The sequence below is a fragment of the Pseudophryne corroboree genome, chromosome 6, assembly GCF_028390025.1.
Source record: "Pseudophryne corroboree isolate aPseCor3 chromosome 6, aPseCor3.hap2, whole genome shotgun sequence".
NCBI lineage: Eukaryota > Metazoa > Chordata > Amphibia > Anura > Myobatrachidae > Pseudophryne > Pseudophryne corroboree.
The window spans coordinates 59,423,631-59,441,961 of NC_086449.1; the positions used below are offsets into that span (position 1 = coordinate 59,423,631).

The following is an 18,331-nucleotide window of genomic DNA, read 5'->3' on the forward strand; positions in this document are numbered from 1 at the left end:
ATAGACCGACTGGAACGCCCACGGTGTCACTAGGGCGTCCACAGCTACCGCCTGAGCGCATTTTGATCTGGTGCAATACCTCTGTAGCTTTTTGTTGAGGCGGGATGCCATCATGTCTATCTGGGCAAGTCCCCACTGACTTGCAATCTGTGCGAAGACTTCCTGATGAAGTCCCCACTCTCCTGGATGCAGGTCGTGTCTGCTGAGGAAGTCTGCTTCGCAGTTGTCCACTCCCGGAATGAACACTGCTGACAGTGCGCATACATGATTTTCCGCCCAGCGAAGAATCCTGGCGGCTTCCGCCATTGCCACTCTGCTCCTTGTGCCGCCTTGGCGGTTTACATGAGCCACTGCGGTGATGTTGTCTGACTGGATCAGAACTGGTCGGTTGCGAAGTAAGGTCTGCGCTTGACGTAGGGCGTTGTATATGGCCCTCAGTTCCAGGATGTTGATGTGAAGACAAGTCTCTTGACTTGACCAAAGACCTTGGAAGTTTCTTCCCAGCGTGACTGCTCCCTAACCTCGGAGGCTCGCGTCCGTGGTCACCAGGATCCAGTCCTGAATGCCGAACCTGCGGCCTTCTAGAAGGTGAGCACTCTGCAGCCACCACAGTAGAGATACCCTGGCTCTGGGGGACAGGGTGATCAACTGATGAATTTGTAGATGTGGCCCGGACCACTTGTCCAATAGGTCCCATTGGAAAGTCCTCGCATGGAACCTGCCGAAGGGAATGGCTTCGTATGATGCCACCATCTTTCCCAGGACTCGAGTGCAGTGATGCACTGACACCTGTTTTGGCTTCAATAAGTTCCTGACCAGAGTCATGAGTTCCTGAGCTTTTTCTATCGGAAGATAAACTCTTTTCTGGTCTGTATCCAGAATCATGCCCAAGAAAGTCAGACGAGTCGTAGGAACCAACTGCGACTTCGGGATATTGAGAATCCAGCCGTGTTGCTGTAACACCTTCAGTGAAAGTGAGACGCTGTTCAGCAATTGCTCTCTTGATCTCGCTTTTATGAGGAGATCGTCCAAGTACGGGATAATTGTGACACCTTGCTTGCGTAGGAGCACCATCATTTCCGCCATCACCTTGGTGAAAATCCTCGGGGCCGTGGAATGCCCAAACGGCAACGTCTGAAATTGGTAATGACAATCCTGTACCGCAAATCTCAGGTACGCCTGATGAGGTGGATAAATGGGAACATGAAGGTATGCATCCTTTTTTTGTCCAGAGATACCATAAAATCCCCCCCTTCCAGGCTGGCGATGACCGCTCTTAGCGATTCCATCTTGAACTTGAGCCTTTTCAAGTATAGGTTCAGGGATTTCAAATTTCAAATGGGTCTGACCGAACCATCCGGTTTCGGGACTACAAACAGGGTTGAGTAATATCCCCTCCCTTGTTGAAGCAGGGGAACCTTGACCACCACCTGTTGAAGACACAATTTGTGAATTGCATTTAACACTATCTCCCTTTCCGGGGGAGAAGCTGGTAGGGCCGATTTGAAAAACCGGCGAGGAGGCACCTCTTCGAATTCCAGCTTGTAACCCTGGGAAACAATTTCTATTGCCCAGGGATCCACCTGTGAGTGAACCCAGATGTGGCTGAAAACTGGAAGACGTGCCCCCACTGGGGCGGACTCCTGTAGCGGAGCCCCAGCGTCATGCGGTGGATTTTGTAGAGGCCGGGGAGGACTTCTGTTCCTGGGAACTAGCTGTGTTGTGCAGCTTTTTTCCTCTGCCCTTACCTCTTGCAAGAAAGGACGCACCTCGTACTTTCTTGTTTCTTTGTGATCGAAAGGACTGCATTTGATAATGTGGCACTTTCTTAGGCTGTGAGGGAATATAAGGCGAAAAATTTGATTTACCAGCTGTAGCTGTGGAGAGCAGGTCCGAGAGACCTTCCCCAAACAATTCCTCACCCTTGTAAGGTAAAACCTCCATATGCCTCTTTGAGTCGGCATCACCTGTCCATTGCAGGGTCCATAGAACTCGTCTAACAGAAATGGACATCGCGTTGATTCTAGAACCTAGTAGACTAATGTCTCTTTGAGCATCTCTCATATATAAGATAGCATCTTTTATATGCCCTAGGGTCAATAAAATGGCATCCTTATCTAGGGTCTCAATTTCCGGTGATAAGGTATCTGTCCATGCTGCTACCGCGCTACAAACCCAGGCCGACGCAATCGCCGGTCTGAGTAAGGTACCAGAATGTGTGTAAATGGACTTCAAGGTAACCTCCTGCTTGCGGTCAGTCCCTGAGGGTAGCCGTATCTTGGGATGGCAGCGCTACCTTTTTGGATAAGCGTGTCAATGCTTTGTCCACCCTAGGGGAGGATTCCCACCGTATCTTGTCCGTTGGCGGGAAAGGATACGCCATAAGAATCCTTTTGGGAATCTGCAGTTTTTTGTCTGGAGATTCCAAAGCTTTTTCACATAATTCGTTCAACTCATGTGAGGGGGGAAAGAAAGGTTACCTCAGGTTTCTTTCCCTTATACATGTGTACCCTCGTGTCAGGGACAGGGGGTTCCTCTGTGATATGCAAAACATCTTTTATTGCAATAATCATATATCGAATACATTTAGCCAATTTTGGCTGTAACTTTGCATCATCGTAGTCGACACTGGAGTCAGAATCCGTGTCGGTATCTGTGTCTACAATTTGGGATAGTGGGCACTTTTGAGACCCCGAAGGTCCCTGTGACATAGGGACAGACAGGGGTTGACTCCCTGGCTGTTCCCTAGCTTCAGCTTTGTCTAATCTTTTGTGCAATAAATTTACATTAGCACTTAAAACATTCCACATATCCATCCAGTCAGGTGTCGGCGTTGTCGACGGAGACACCACATTCATTTTCTCCTCCTCCTCCTCCCCCTGAAAGCCTTCTACCTCAGACATGTCAACACACGTGTACCGACACACCACACACTCAGGGAATCCTCTTATCTGAAGATAGTTCCTGTGGTGTATATAGTTCCCATTGCTGTATATGTGTTCTGGTGGAAGGTTACAACGGATCTTATTTTGTATTTGTATTAGTTGGTGTATGAATCTATTTCTGTGTTCTTTAGTTTCCTGTTCTTCTCCAGTAAAGAAGCATGCAACACTCCCTGTGTCCTGGTTACATTAAATACTCTTATTGAAATATAAGTAACAGATTTAACACTGGCGACGAGGATTAAACTGTTCTTCAGCATGGCTCCAGGCAGTGGCGTCACAACGTGGGTGCGGGGGGTGCGGCCCGCACCCGGGTGTTACCCTCTGAGGGGTGACACCAAAGTGCCGGCTCCTGCTCAGTGACAGGAGCTGGATGCTGCAACCCGGCTCCTGTCACAGTGCAGAAGCCAGCACTGCAGATTCAGCAGTCTCCGGGTGAATGCCGTATCCCCCGACCCACAATGTGCCGAAAACGGGGGTTGGGATGTGAAGCCACGCCCCCTTACGTGAAGTCACGCCCCCTTCCGTGAAGCCACACCTCTTTTCACCCGCGACCGCACCGGGTGTTATAAAAGTAAGTGACGCCTCTGGCTCCAGGTATCAGTGGAGCACCAGTGGGCTGACACAGCACAATTGTGGGGTGCAAACAGGAACAACTCATTCAGACTGCCAGCAGCACCTAACTTGAATAAAAGGAGCACGTGAGTTATATCTTCATTTTCTAAGGAAGGGAGGACTAAGTATAAAGAAAAGATGTCAGAATATATTGGCACAATAGCTGCATTTGATGGTACTATAGAGGACTGGGCTACATATATTGAGAGAGTGGAGTTGTATTGTGTTGTTAACGCAGTGCAAGGAGACAGGAAGGTTCCAGTATTACTCAGTGTAATGGGTGCCCAAACATACAGTCTGCTGAGGAGATTAATAGCACCTGAGAAGCCAGCCAACAAGTCCTTTACTGACATTGTGGACATTTTACAAAACACTTAAACCATACTTGTCTACTCTCCAGGAATGGCCGGGAGGCTCCCGAAAATCGGGTGACCCTCCCGGCCCCACGGAAGAGCAGGCAAGTCTCCCGGAACCAGCAGTCACCCTGCCCGTCCGCCCACTTACTGTGTAAAGTGGGCGGTTCGGGCAGTTGATGACGCGATTCTTGCTGAATCGCGTCATCATAGCCACGCCCCCTGCAGTGTAATGCCGGGGATCGCGGCATTACAGAGCGGGGGCGTGGCTTAAAGGGTGTGACGTAGTAACTCCGCCCCCGGTCCGCCCCCGGTCCGCCTCCTCCCCACATCACAGCCTGTCCCTGCCCCCCTGCTGAGCCGACCTGGCTGCTCTCCCGCAGAGAGCAGCCAGAATATCGGCAAGTATGACTTAAACCCCAAACCATTAGTGATTGCTGAAAGATTCAGGTTTCACAGAAGGAATCAATGTGAAAGTGAAAGCATTTCTAAATACATTGCAGAGCTGAGGAAGTTATCTGAACACTGTGCATTTGGAGCAGGGTTATCAGATGCTCTAAGAGACCGTTTAGTTTGTGGGATGAAAAGTGCAAGTACACAAAAGAAATTGCTGGCTGAGCCTGACGTGACCTTAGAGCGAGCACTGGCCATAGCTATTTCACTGGAGACTGCAACCAGGGATGCATCAGAATTGCAGCAAAAGGCACCAGAATGTACTCCCAATCCAGTTCATTGGTATCAGAGACAGTCCTGTGTTTGCTGTGGGAAGTCCTCACATGATGCCAGTCAGTGCTGGTTTAAAGACATAGGGGGTAATTCCAAGTTGATCGCAGCAGGATTTTTGATAGCAAATGGGCAAAACCATGGCCCTCATTCCGAGTTGATCGCTCGCAAGGCGAATTTAGCAGAGTTGCTCACGCTAAGCCTACGCCTACTGGGAGTGTATCTTAGCTTCTAAAAATTGCGACCGATGTATTCGCAATATTGCGATTACAAACTACTTAGCAGTTTCAGAGTAGCTTCAGACTTACTCGGCATCTGCGATCAGTTCAGTGCTTGTCGTTCCTGGTTTGACGTCATAAACACACCCAGCGTTCGCCCAGACACTCCCCCGTTTCTCCGGCCACTCCTGCGCTTTTTCCGGAAACGGTAGCGTTTTTATCCACACGCCCCTAAAACGCCTTGTTTCCGCCCAGTAACACCCATTTCCTGTCAATCACACTACGATCGCCGGAGCGAAGAAAAAGCCGTGAGTAAAAATACTATCTTCATTGTAAAATTACTTGGCGCAGTCGCAGTGCGAATATTGCGCATGCGTACTAAGCGGAATTTCACTGCGATGCGATGAAAATTACCGAGCGAACGACTCGGAATGAGGGCCCATGTGCACTGCAGGGGAGGCAGATATAACATGTGCAGAAAGAGTTAGATTTGGGAGGGTTATTTTGTTTCTGTGCAGGGTAAATACTGGCTGCTTTATTTTTACACTGCAAATTAGATTGCAGATTGAACACACCCCACCCAAATCTACCTCTCTCTGCACATGTTAAATCTGCCTCCCCTGCAGTGCACATGGTTTTGCCCATTTGCTTACAAAAATCCTGCTGCGATCAACTTGGAATTACCCCCAAAGTGTGTAGAAAATGTAAGAAAAGAGGCCATATTGAAAGGGTGTGCCAGTCAGGGAAAACACCAAACCGCTCGCAAGTATCCAAAGTTCCCGGGAGAAAATATACAACATCCCAGGTACATAAAGTAGCCGTCAATGAATCAGACTCTACCGATAGTACTGGTACAGAAAAAGGGTTATGCAGCCTAGAGATGCACTCTATGACGGCAAAAGAGCATCAAGTGATTTGGGTCACTTTGGAAGTAGCAGGTATTGACTTAAAAAAGGAATTAGACACAGGCTCTGCACTGTCAGTGCTAAATGCAAGTGATTACAAATGCCTGTTTGCTGCTATTCCTTTAAAGAAAACACCCGTAACACTCCGCACATTAACGGGTGAACTGGTGTCCCCATTGGGAAAAATAAAAGTTTATGTGAAATACAAAGGCAATACCCATAAGCTGTATTTGTACATACTTCCACATGGTGGACCGGCATTATTGGGCCGCGAATGGATAAGGAAAATCCAACTTGACTGGCATTCCATTCATAGGCTACAATCTACTGCATCTGATGTATCCAACAATGATGCAGCTATTAAGGAACTTTCTAAATTGTTAGCTGCCGCACAACCCATTTTCCAACCAGGGATAGGCACGTTAAAGGACATTAAGGCCAGTATAGAGTTGGATCCACATGCCGTTCCAAAGTTTTGTAAAGCTCGCACAGTACCTTATGCCATCCGACCAGCGGTTGAGGAGGAACTACGGAAACTGGAAGACTCTGGTATACTCTCCCCAGTGGAATGGAGTGAATGGGCTATGCCCATAGTTCCGATAGTAAAGAAAGACAAAATGGGAAGTATCCGTATTTGCGGAGATTTCAAAATGACAATAAATCCAGTACTACGGACTGTGCAGTATCCTTTGCCTAAAATAGAGGACATCTTTGCAGCTCTCTCATGGGGCGACCGCTTCTCCAAAATTGACCTAGCTCAAGCGTACTTGCAAATGGAAATTGAGGAGGCATCTAAGAAATATTTAACCATCAATACTCACAAAGGGTTATTACAATATAACCGTCTGGTGTTTGGACTTTCTTCTGCCCCAGCATTATGGCAGAGAGCAATGGATCAAGTCCTACAAGGAATACCAGGTACGCAATGTTACCTGGATGATATAATTGTAACAGGCAAAGATGACGTGGACCACTTAAATAATCTGGAAAAAAGTATTAACCCGACTACAGGAATATGGACTCAGAGTAAATAAAGATAAATGTGCATTTTTCCAAGAAAGCATTTCATATTGTGGACATGTGATTGATAGAGAAGGCCTGCACAAATCAAATGATAACATTGAGGCAGTACTACAAGCACCCCAGCCACAGTCTGTGTCACAACTGAGATCTTACCTGGGCCTAGTTAATTATTATCACATGTTCTTACCAGACCTCTCCACAGTAATACACCCGCTAAATGCCCTACTACAGAAAAATGCACGATGGAAGTGGACAAAAGACTGTGAGAAAGCATTCTCAGAAACAAAAAGATTGATTACATCTGATAAAGTCCTTACTCATTTTGATCCGAAACTACCCATCAGGCTGGCGTGTGATGAATCACCGTACGGCATTGGAGCAGTGTTATCACATCAACTGAGAGATGGTAGCGAGAAGCCAATAGCGTTTGCTTCACGTTCTTTGACAGTGGCAGAGAAGAATTATGCGCAAATTGACCGAGAGGCCTTAAGTTTAGTATGGGGAGTGAAGAAATGTCATCAATTTTTGTATGGGCAAAGGTTTACATTAATTACGGATCATCAACCACTGGTATCAATTTTTAACCCCCACAAGGGAGTCCCAGCCATGACTGCAGCTCGGCTTCAACGTTGTCATTATTCCTGGGTGCTCATACATATGACATCGAGTTTAAAGGAACAAAACTACATGGCAACGCTGATGGTCTATCGCGTTCTCCCTTGCCCCAAAGTGAGGAGGACAGTGATGGAGACCCCCTGGAAGTGTATCACAATATGTTGATGGAACAGCTACCTATTACCAATGCCACGATCAATCGGGAAACAAGGAAAGACCCGGTACTATCAAAAGTAATGGACTTAACTCTCAAAGGTTGGCCTAAACATGGCGATGCTCAATATTACCGGTTTTCGGGCAGGAGAGATCAGCTTTATGTCTGTCAAGGAACTCTATTGTGTGGGTCACGAGTGGTAATACCACCTAAACTGCGAAACAGAGTTTTGGAAAATTTGCATGAGGGTCACCTAGGCACAGTAAAAATGAAAAATCTTGCTAGAAGCTATGTATGGTGGCCAGGAATCGATGGTCAAATTGAAACTTTGACAAAAGGGTGTGAAGGATGTCAAAGAGTTCAAAATGCACCACCTTTAGCCCCGTTACACCCCTGGGAATGGCCTTCATCTCCATGGCAGCGGGTACATATTGACTTTGCTGGTCCATTCATGGATTGTATGTTTCTTATTGCAGTGGACGCTCATTCAAAATGGCCAGAGGTGATAAAGATGAAATCCACTACTTCTGAGAAAACAATTGCTGTGCTGCGTACCATCTTTGCTAGAAATGGTCTACCGGAGCAAGTGTGCAGTGACAATGGGCCACAGTTTGTGTCCATGGAATTCAAAAAGTTCATGCAAGACAATGGAATTGAACATTTTACATCAGCTCCACACCATCCAGCCACTCACGGTTTGGCTGAGAGATTTGTCCAAACATTCAAAAAAGCTATCAAGTCCATGCACCATGAACATCTACCTTTGCAACACAAGATTGACAACTTCTTGTTTATATATCGTAGGACTGAGCACTCCACTACCGGTCAGCCTCCTGCAGTGCTCTTTATGCAACGGAACTTACGGTCTCAGTGGGACTTGATAAAACCGGATGTAAGGCGGAAGGTACATAACAAACAGTTTCAATCAGTTTATCAGAAACCTACTCGGTTCTTCCACATTGGCCAAGAGGTTCTGGTCCGTGATTATAGAGGAGACAAATGGCAACCGGGAATAGTTTCTTCCAAATCCGGCCCTCTGATGTACGTGATTGAAGTTGGAGGAGAATTGTGGCGTCGCCACATTGATCAAATCATTGAAGCTGGGAGGCAAACTGACTGTACGTCGACAGTTGGACATAGTCAAGCCAGTGATGTGGGGGTTTATGTATACCCCTCTGGAACTGATACAGAGACTGTTCCTGACACTGTGGAGGAAATGTACCCCTCTGGGTCAGATACGGAGAATGTTCCCAAACCTGTTATGGAGTCACCTGAGCATGAGGTTCCCTTAGTAACCACTGATCCTGAACCTTCTAGTGTGATTTCTGTGAAGCAGCCAGTCACTCTGGGAGTTAAACATCGGTATCCAGACAGAGTTCGTAAGGCACCTCAAAGGCTTTATTTGTAGCCTTCTGGGGTAACATATACATTGCTTAGTGCTAACATTTTCATGTCTGCGTTTATCTAAGTTGGGAGGAATGTGGTGTATATAGTTCCCATTGCTGTATATGTGTTCTGGTGGAAGGTTACAACGGATCTTATTTTGTATTTGTATTAGTTGGTGTATGAATCTATTTCTGTGTTCTTTAGTTTCCTGTTCTTCTCCAGTAAAGAAGCATGCAACGCTCCCTGTGTCCTGGTTACATTAAATACTCTTATTGAAATATAAGTAACAGATTTAACAGTTCCCCCACAAGGCCCTTTGGAGAGACAGAGAGAGAGAGTATGCCAGCACACACCCAGCGCTATATGACCCAGGAAAAAACAATATATAAATATATGTTTACCCAGTAGCGCTGTTTGTACATATATAAATGCGCCAAATTATGTGCCCCCCCCCCCCTTCTTCAAAACCCTCTTTCACCGTGGATTAAGCAGGGGAGAGTCCATGGAGCTTCCTCTCAGCGCTGTGCTGTGGAGAAAATGGCGCTAGTGAGTGGTGAGGGAGAAGCCCCGCCCCCTCGGCGGCGGGCTTCTGTCCCGCTCAAATATACTAAAAACTGGCGGGGGCTCTTTATATATACAGTGCCCAGCTGTATATATACATATTTTTGCCAGAGAGAGGTTTATATGCTGCCCAGGGCGCCCGCCCTGCACCCTTACAGTGACTGCCGTGTGTGAGGTGTATGGGAGCAATGGCGCACAGCTTCACCGCTGTGCGTTACCTCAGTGAAGATCATGAAGTCTTCTGCCGCCTCTGAAGTCTTCTTTTCTTCTCATACTCACCCGGCTTCTACCTTCTGGCTCTGTGAGGAGGACGGCGGCGCGGCTCTGGGATGGACGGCGAGGGTGAGACCTGCGTACCGATCCCTCTGGAGCTAATGGTGTCCAGTAGCCTAAGAAGCAGAGCCTTGAAACTCACAGAAGTAGGTCTGCTTCTCTCTCCTCAGTCCCTCGATGCAGGGAGTCTGTTGCCAGCAGGCTCCCTGACAATAAAAAACCTAACAAATATACTTTCTGACAGGAAACTCAGGAGAGCTCCCTGTAATGCACCCAGTCTCCTCTGGGCACAGTAGTAAACTGAGGTCTGGAGGAGGGGCATAGAGGGAGGAGCCAGTGCACACCGATACCTAAAGTCTTTCTTAAAGTGCCCATGTCTCCTGCGGAGCCCGTCTATCCCCATGGTCCTTACGGAGTCCCCAGCATCCTCTAGGACGTAAGAGAAATTATCAATGAAAATCAAATTTATTAACCCATGGAGGTCTGGATTTGGAGTCACACTCAAAATGAAAGTGGGAAAACACACTACAGGCTGATCCAACTTTGATGTAATGTCCTTAAAACAAGTCAAAATGAGGCTTAGTAGTGTGTGTGGCCTCCACGTGCCTGTATGACCTCCCTATAACGCCTGGGTATGCTCCTGATGAGGTGTAGGATGGTCTCCTGAGGGATCTCCTCCCAGACCTGGACTAAAGCATCCGCCAACTCCTGGACAGTCTGTGGTGGAACGTGGTGGATGGTTGGTGGATGGAGCGAGACATGATGTCCCAGATGTGCTCAGTTGGATTCAGGTCTGGGGAACGGGCGGGCCAGTCCATAGCATCAATGCCTTCATCTTGCAGGAACTGCTGACACACTCCAGCCACATGAGGTCTAGCATTGTCTTGCATTAGGAGGAACCCAGGGACAACCGCACCAGCATATGGTCTCACAAGGGGTCAAAGGATCTTATCTCGGTACCTAATGGCAGTCAGGCTACCTCTGGCGAGCACATGGAGGGCTGTGCGGCCCCCCAAAGAAGTGCCACCACACACCATTACTGACCAACTGCCAAACCGGTCATGCTGGAGGATATTGCAGGGAGCAGAACGTTCTCCTTGGCGTCTCCAGACTCGGTCACATCTGTCACATGTGCTCAGTGAGAACCTGCTTTCATCTGTGAAGAGCACAGGGCGCCAGTGGCGAATTTGCCAATCTTGGTGTTCTCTGGCAAATGCCAAACGTCCTGCACGGTGTTGGGCTGTAAGCACAACCCCCACCTGTGGACGTCGGGCCCTCATACCACCCTCATGGAGTTTGTTTCTGATCGTTTGAGTAGGCACATGCACATTTGTGGCTTGCTGGAGGTCATTTTGCAGGGCTCTGGCAGTGCTCCTCCTGTTCCTCCTTGCACAAAGGCGGAGGTAGTGGTCCTGCTGCTGGGTTGTTGCCCTCCTACGGCCTCCTTCACATCTCCTGATGTACTGGCCTGTCTCCTGGTAGCACCTCCATGCTCTGGACACTACGCTGACAAACACAGCAAACCTTCTTGCCACAGCTCGCATTGATGTGCCATCCTGGATGAGCTGCACTGCCTGAGCCACTTGTGTGGGTTGTAGGGAGGTCATACAGGCACGTGGAGGCCACACACTACTGAGCCTCATTTTGACTTGTTTTAAGGACATTACATCAAAGTTGGATCAGCCTGTAGTGTGTTTTTCCACTTTAATTTTGAGTGTGACTCCAAATCTAGACCTCCATGAGTTAATAAAATTGATTTCCATTGATAATTTTTGTGTGATTTTGTTGTCAGCACATTCAACTATGTAAAGAACAAAGTACTTAATAAGAATATTTCATTCATTCAGATCTAGGATGTGTTATTTTAGTGTTCCCTTTTTTTTTTTGAGCAGTGTATAGTGATGTGCACCGGACATTTTTCGGGTTTTGTGTTTTGGTTTTGGATTCGGTTCCGCGGCCGTGTTTTGGATTCGGACGCGTTTTGGCAAAACCTCCCTGAATTTTTTTTGTCGGATTCGGGTGTGTTTTGGATTCGGGTGTTTGTTTACAAAAAACCCTCAAAAACAGCTTAAATTATAGAATTTGGGGGTAATTTTGATCCCATAGTATTCTTAACCTCAATAACCATAATTTCCACTCATTTCCAGTCTATTCTGAACACCTCACAACTCACAATATTATTTTTAGTCCTAAAATTTGCACCGAGGTCGCTGAATGACTAAGCTAAGCGACCCAAGTGGCCGACACAAACATCTGGCCCATCTAGGAGTGGCACTGCAGTGTCAGTCAGGATGGCACTTCAAAAAATAGTCCCCAAAAAGCACATGATGCAAAGAAAAAAAAAGGTGCACCAAGGTCGCTGGATGGCTAAGCTAAGCAACCCAAGTGGCCGACACAAACACCTGGCCCATCTAGGAGTGGCACTGCAGTGTCAGACAGGATGGCACTTCAAAAAATAGTCCCCAAACAACACATGATGCAAAGATAAATTAAAGAAAAAAAGAGGTGCAAGATGGAATTGTCCTTGGGCCCTCCCACCCACCCTTATGTTGTATAAACAGGACATGCACACTTTAACAAACCCATCATTTCAGCGACAGGGTCTGCCACACGACTGTGACTGAAATGACTGGTTGGTTTGGGCCCCCACCAAAAAAGAAGCAATCAATCTCTTCTTGCACAAACTGGCTCTAGAGAGGCAAGATGTCCACCTCCTCCTCATCGTCCGATTCCTCACCCCTTTCACTGTGTACATCCCCCTCCTCACAGATTATTAATTCGTCCCCACTGGAATCCACCATCTCAGGTCCCTGTGTACTTTCTGGAGGCAGTTGCTGGTGAATGTCTCCACGGAGGAATTGATTATAATTCATTTTGATGAACATCATCTTCTCCACATTTTCTGGAAGTAACCTTGTACGCCGATTGCTGACAAGGTGAGCGGCTGCACTAAACACTCTTTCGGAGTACACACTGGAGGGGGGGGGGGGGCAACTTAGGTAAAATAAAGCCAGTTTGTGCAAGGGCCTCCAAATTGCCTCTTTTTCCTGCCAGTATACGTACGGACTGTCTGACATGCCTACTTGGATGCGGTCACTCATATAATCCTCCACCATTCTTTCAATGGTGACAGAATCATATGCAGTGACAGTAGACGACATGTCAGTAATCGTTGGCAGGTCCTTCAGTCCGGACCAGATGTCAGCACTCGCTCCAGACTGCCCTGCATCACCGCCAGCGGGTGGGCTCGGAATTCTTAGCCTTTTCCTCGCAGCCCCTGTTGCGGGATAATGTGAAGGAGGAGCTGTTGACGGGTCACGTTCCGCTTGACTTGACAATTTTCTCACCAGCAGGTCTTTGAACCTCTGCAGACTTGTGTCTGCCGGAAAGAGAGATCCAACGTAGGTTTTAAATCTAGGATCGAGCACGGTGGCCAAAATGTAGTGCTCTGATTTCAACAGATTGACCACCCGTGAATCCTGGTTAAGCGAATTAAGGGCTCCATCCACAAGTCCCACATGCCTAGCGGAATCGCTCTGTTTTAGCTCCTCCTTCAATCTCTCCAGCTTCTTCTGCAAAAGCCTGATGAGGGGAATGACCTGACTCAGGCTGGCAGTGTCTGAACTGACTTCACGTGTGGCAAGTTGAAAAGGTTGCAGAACCTTGCACAACGTTGAAATCATTCTCCACTGCGCTTGAGTCAGGTGCATTCCTTCTCCTTTGTCTATATCGTAGGTAGCTGTATAGGCTTGAATGGCCTTTTGCTGCTCCTCCATCCTCTGAAGCATATAGAGGGTTGAATTCCACCTCGTTACCAACTCTTGCTTCAGATGATGGCGGGGCAGGTTCAGGAGAGTGTGCTGGTGCTCCAGTCTTCGGCGCGTGGTGGCTGAATGCCGAAAGTGGCCCGCAATTCTTCGGGCCACCGACAGCATCTCTTGCACGCCCCTGTCATTTTTTAAATAATTCTGCACCATCAAATTCAATGTATGTGCAAAACATGGGACGTGCTGGAATTTGCCCACACGTAATGCACGCACAATATTGGTGGCGTTGTCCGATGTCACAAATCCCCAGGAGAGTCCAATTGGGGTAAGCCATTCAGCGATGATGTTCCGTAAGAGGTTGTCAGCTGTGTGCCTATTCTGGAAAGCGGTGATACAAAGCGTAGACTGCCTAGGAATGAGTTGGCGTTTGCGAGATGCTGCTACTGGTGCCGCTGCTGCTTTTCTTGCTGCGGGAGGCCATACATCTACCCAGTGGGCTGTCACAGTCATATAGTCCTTAGTCTGCCCTGCTCCACTTGTCCACATGTCCGTGGTTAAGTGGACATTGGGTACAACTGCATTTTTTAGGACACTGGTGACTCTTTTTCTGACGTCTGTGTACATTCTCGGTATCGTCTGCCTAGAGAAATGGAACCTAGATGGTATTTGGTACCGGGGACACAGTACCTCAAGCAAATCTCTAGTTTCCTGTGAATTAACGGTGGATACGGGAAACACGTTTAACACTGCCCAGGCTGCCAAGCCCTGAGTTATCTGCTTTGCAGCAGGATGACTGCTGTGATATTTCATCTTCCTTGCAAAGGACTGTTGGACAGTCAATTGCTTACTGGAAGTAGTACAAGTGGTCTTCCGACTTCCCCTCTGGGATGACGATCGACTCCCAGCAGCAACAACAGCAGCGCCAGCAGCAGTAGGCGTTACACTCAAGGATGCATCGGAGGAATCCCAGGCAGGAGAGGACTCGTCAGACTTGACAGTGGCATGGCCTGCAGGACTATTGGCGTTCCTGTCTAAGGAGGAAATTGACACTGAGGGAGTTGGTGGTGTGGTTTGCAGGAGCATGTGAAGCTGACCCAGTAGTCATGAGGAACATAGGAGAGGGCCTCAGCCGTTCCTTGCCACTCCGTGTCGTAAATGGCATATTGGCAAGTTTACGCTTCTCCTCAGACGCTTTTAATTTAGATTTTTGGGTCATTTTACTGAACTTTTGTTTTTTGGATTTTACATGCTCTCTACTATGACATTGGGCATCGGCCTTGGCAGACGACGTTGATGGCATTTCATCGTCTCGGCCATGACTAGTGGCAGCAGCTTCAGCATGAGGTGGAAGTGGATCTTGATCTTTCCCTATTTTACCCTCCACATTTTTGTTCTCCATTTTTTAATGTGTGGAATTATATGCCAGTAATGTGATGAGCGGATTCGGTTTTACTCGGTTTTACTCTGTTCTCAAAACCGAATCTTATTGGCTATCCAAAACACGTGACATCAGTGAGCCAATAAGATTCGGTTTTGAGAACCGAGTAAAACCGAGTACAACCGAATCCGCTCATTATATACTGGTGGTCAGCAAAATTATGCACTTTCCTCCTACTACTGCGCACAACAATTAAAATGCACCACAGGTATGGATGGATAGTATACTTGACGACACAGAGGTAGGTATAGCAGAGGATTACTGTACCGTACTGCTATATATTATATACTGGTGGTCAGCAAAATTATGCACTGTCCTCCTACTACTGCGCACAACAACTATAATGCACCACAGGTATGGATGGATAGTATACTTGACGACACAGAGGTAGGTAGAGCAGTGGACTACTGTACCGTACTGCTATATATTATATACTGGTGGTCAGCAAAATTATGCACTGTCCTCCTACTACTGCGCACAACAACTAAAATGCACCACCGGTATGGATGGATAGTATACTTGACGACACAGAGGTAGGTATAGAGCAGTGGACTACTGTACCTTACTGCTATATATTATATACTGGTGGTCAGCAAAATTATGCACTGTCCTCCTACTACTGCGCACAACAACTAAAATGCACCACAGGTATGGATGGATAGTATACTTGACGACACAGAGGTAGGTAGAGCAGTGGACTACTGTACCGTACTGATATAATACTGGTGGTCACTGGTCAGCAAAATTCTGCACTGTCCTCCTACTATATACTACAATGCAGCACAAATATGGAGCGTTTTTCAGGCTGAGAACGTATAATACTGGTGGTCACTGGTCAGCAAAACTCTGCACTGTCCTCCTACTATATAATACTGGTGGTCCCCAGTCCCCACAATAAAGCACACTGAGCACAGATATTTGCAGCACACTGAGCACAGATATTTGCAGCACACTGAGCACAGATATGGAGCGTTTTTCAGGCTGAGAACGTAGATATTTGCAGCACACTGAGCACAGATATTTGCAAGCACACTGAGCACAGATATTTGCAAGCACACTGAGCACAGTTATTTGCAGCACACTGAGCACAGATATTTGCAGCACACTGAACACAACTGAGAGAACGCTGCACACGTTCTCTCCCTATCATCTCCAATGCACGATTGAAAATGGCGGCGACGCGCGGCTCCTTATATAGAATACGAATCTCGCGAGAATCCGACAGCGGGATGATGACGTTCAGGCGCGCTCGGGTTAACCGAGCAAGGCGGGAGGATCCGAGTATGCCTCGTACCCGTGTAAAATGGGTGAAGTTCGGGGGGGTTCGGATTCCGAGGAACCGAACCCGCTCATCTCTAATATATATATATAATTTGTTTTCAAAGCAGACAGCGGTGCAACTGCTGTGTGTATATATATATATATATATATATATATGTGCTCAGTGGCGCCGAGAGAGGGGGGGAGGGTACAAATTACCTGGGCCCAGTTCTAATGAAGGGGCCCAGTGGGGGCCCTGGTCCTGTGCCCCCCTTACCTGGAAGCAGCAACTGCAGCTTTTCTTCTCAGCCCAGCACATGCTGCTGTGTGCTGGGCTGCAGTGTGGCCAGGGAAGTGCTTAAGAAATAGATCTGTACTTTTTTCCTAAGGGTTAATGGCCGTACCTCCTGTGATTAGGCCATGCCCCCTGAAAAGTACCTGGGCCCAGCCAGGCTCTCTACTGCCCAGGCTGGGAGGCATGCCTTGCTCTTGTGAGTGGGTGCTTCTCATGTGCTAGACACGCCCCAGAAGAGGTGTGGCTATGCCCCCAGCATGCTGTGGTCACACTTCCACCAGGGGGGACGTGGGGGCCCAGGAAGTTGTTGTATCGGGGGCCCAGGATTTCTCTTGGCAGCCCTGTATGTGCTCCCATCTTCTACTAGACACCCTGGTATCAGTACAGTGTTGGTTCAGTGGCCTCTGTGGAGGAGCAGCGTCAGCATGCAGCCTGTAGTAGCCGCAGCAGCAGCATCAGGAAATGGCGCCTTCCAGCCGCTGGTCCCACTCTCCGGGAAGCCCCACCCCGTCAATGGCACGCGGTCCCTATCAATTATACTGGCTTGTACTGTGTGTAAAATGCAACGGTAATGTAAGAAAAAAACAGAGAGAACAACCCTCTGTTTTCTCAGCCAATGTGGGTCCGCGGCGGGCACCGCAGCTCGTGGCCCATGACCGCCGCGCCCTTATGCCACCATTGTCACTGGAGACCCGCTAACCGGGACCCCAGTGTAACACTCACTGCACCGCATCTGTCTTCGGCATCTGTTAGGGGTGGCGGCATGCTGCCGGTGTGTGCTCACACTCTGGGAGTGTGAGAAACAGCAACTCAGGAGCTTAGTGTCCTGTCAGCGGGGATGCAAAACATTAACTCTATATATAGTTGGTTCGGTCCCCTCCCCCCACCACCACCTCCTAAGTCCCTCGTTGCCAACCAGTGCTGCCTGAAAAAAAAAATCTAATTCTGAAGAAAAACTTTGGAGCTCCAGAAAAATGCACCCGGCTCCTTGGGCACATTTTCTATACTAAGTCTGGTAGGACGGGCATAGAGGGGAGGAGCCAGCACACATTAATTAATTCTTAAAGTGCTAGGCTCCAATGGACCTGATCTATACCCCACGGTACTAAAGTACATTCCCCAGTATCCACTAGGACGTTAGAGAAAGAAGGTAGATAATATTAAACTAAAGAATTCAAACTATTCGAAGCTTACCTTGTACTTTGTGAAATAATGATCAGCATTGCAGCTGAGCAGATCTATGTAGTGTGTGGCTGCAAGAGATTGGATGTGTGGCTGCACTCTACATAGATCTGCTCAACTGCAATGCTGATTATTTTATAAAATGTGGGGAGGGGCGTCATAGCATGGGCTTTCTCTGGGATCAATCTTGTCATGCCCCTTCACCACGAGGCATGCGCCTTATGTCCCTATTGGAAAAATGGGGGAGAGGGCACCAATTCTCTAATTGGCACAGGGCACCAAAAAGTCTAGTTACGGCTCTGGCTACTTCCCTCCAATCCTCAGGAATGATTGGTGGTTCTGCAGAGGCCATAATAGCCTCACTGACATGAAGCACTCCGGGCACAGGTTTTCTTCACATAGGTTAAGCAAGGCTTTTACTGCCTCACTGGCACCCATGCTCCCTCTCATATATCCTAACTGTCATTTTTCAAAAACAGCCTGTAACATGACAGTTGGGAGCTGATTGGCTTGTACTTTATCTCCGTCCACTTTATTTCTCTCTCCAAGGCTTAGTGCATAGACCCCTGAGTGTGAGGAACCTTTAGCAGTATCTCTCCTCACAATCTTGGCTAGGCCAAT

The 18,331-nt window shown here is 47.9% G+C and overlaps 1 protein-coding gene across 1 annotated transcript in view; it reads right to left on the reverse strand.

Annotated features, from left to right (window-relative positions):
* The window catches only part of LOC134936128 (complement C3-like), a 613,812-nt gene that overhangs the window by 567,884 nt on the left and 27,597 nt on the right, over positions 1–18,331 (reverse strand). The gene's annotated exons all lie outside the window — the stretch shown is intronic.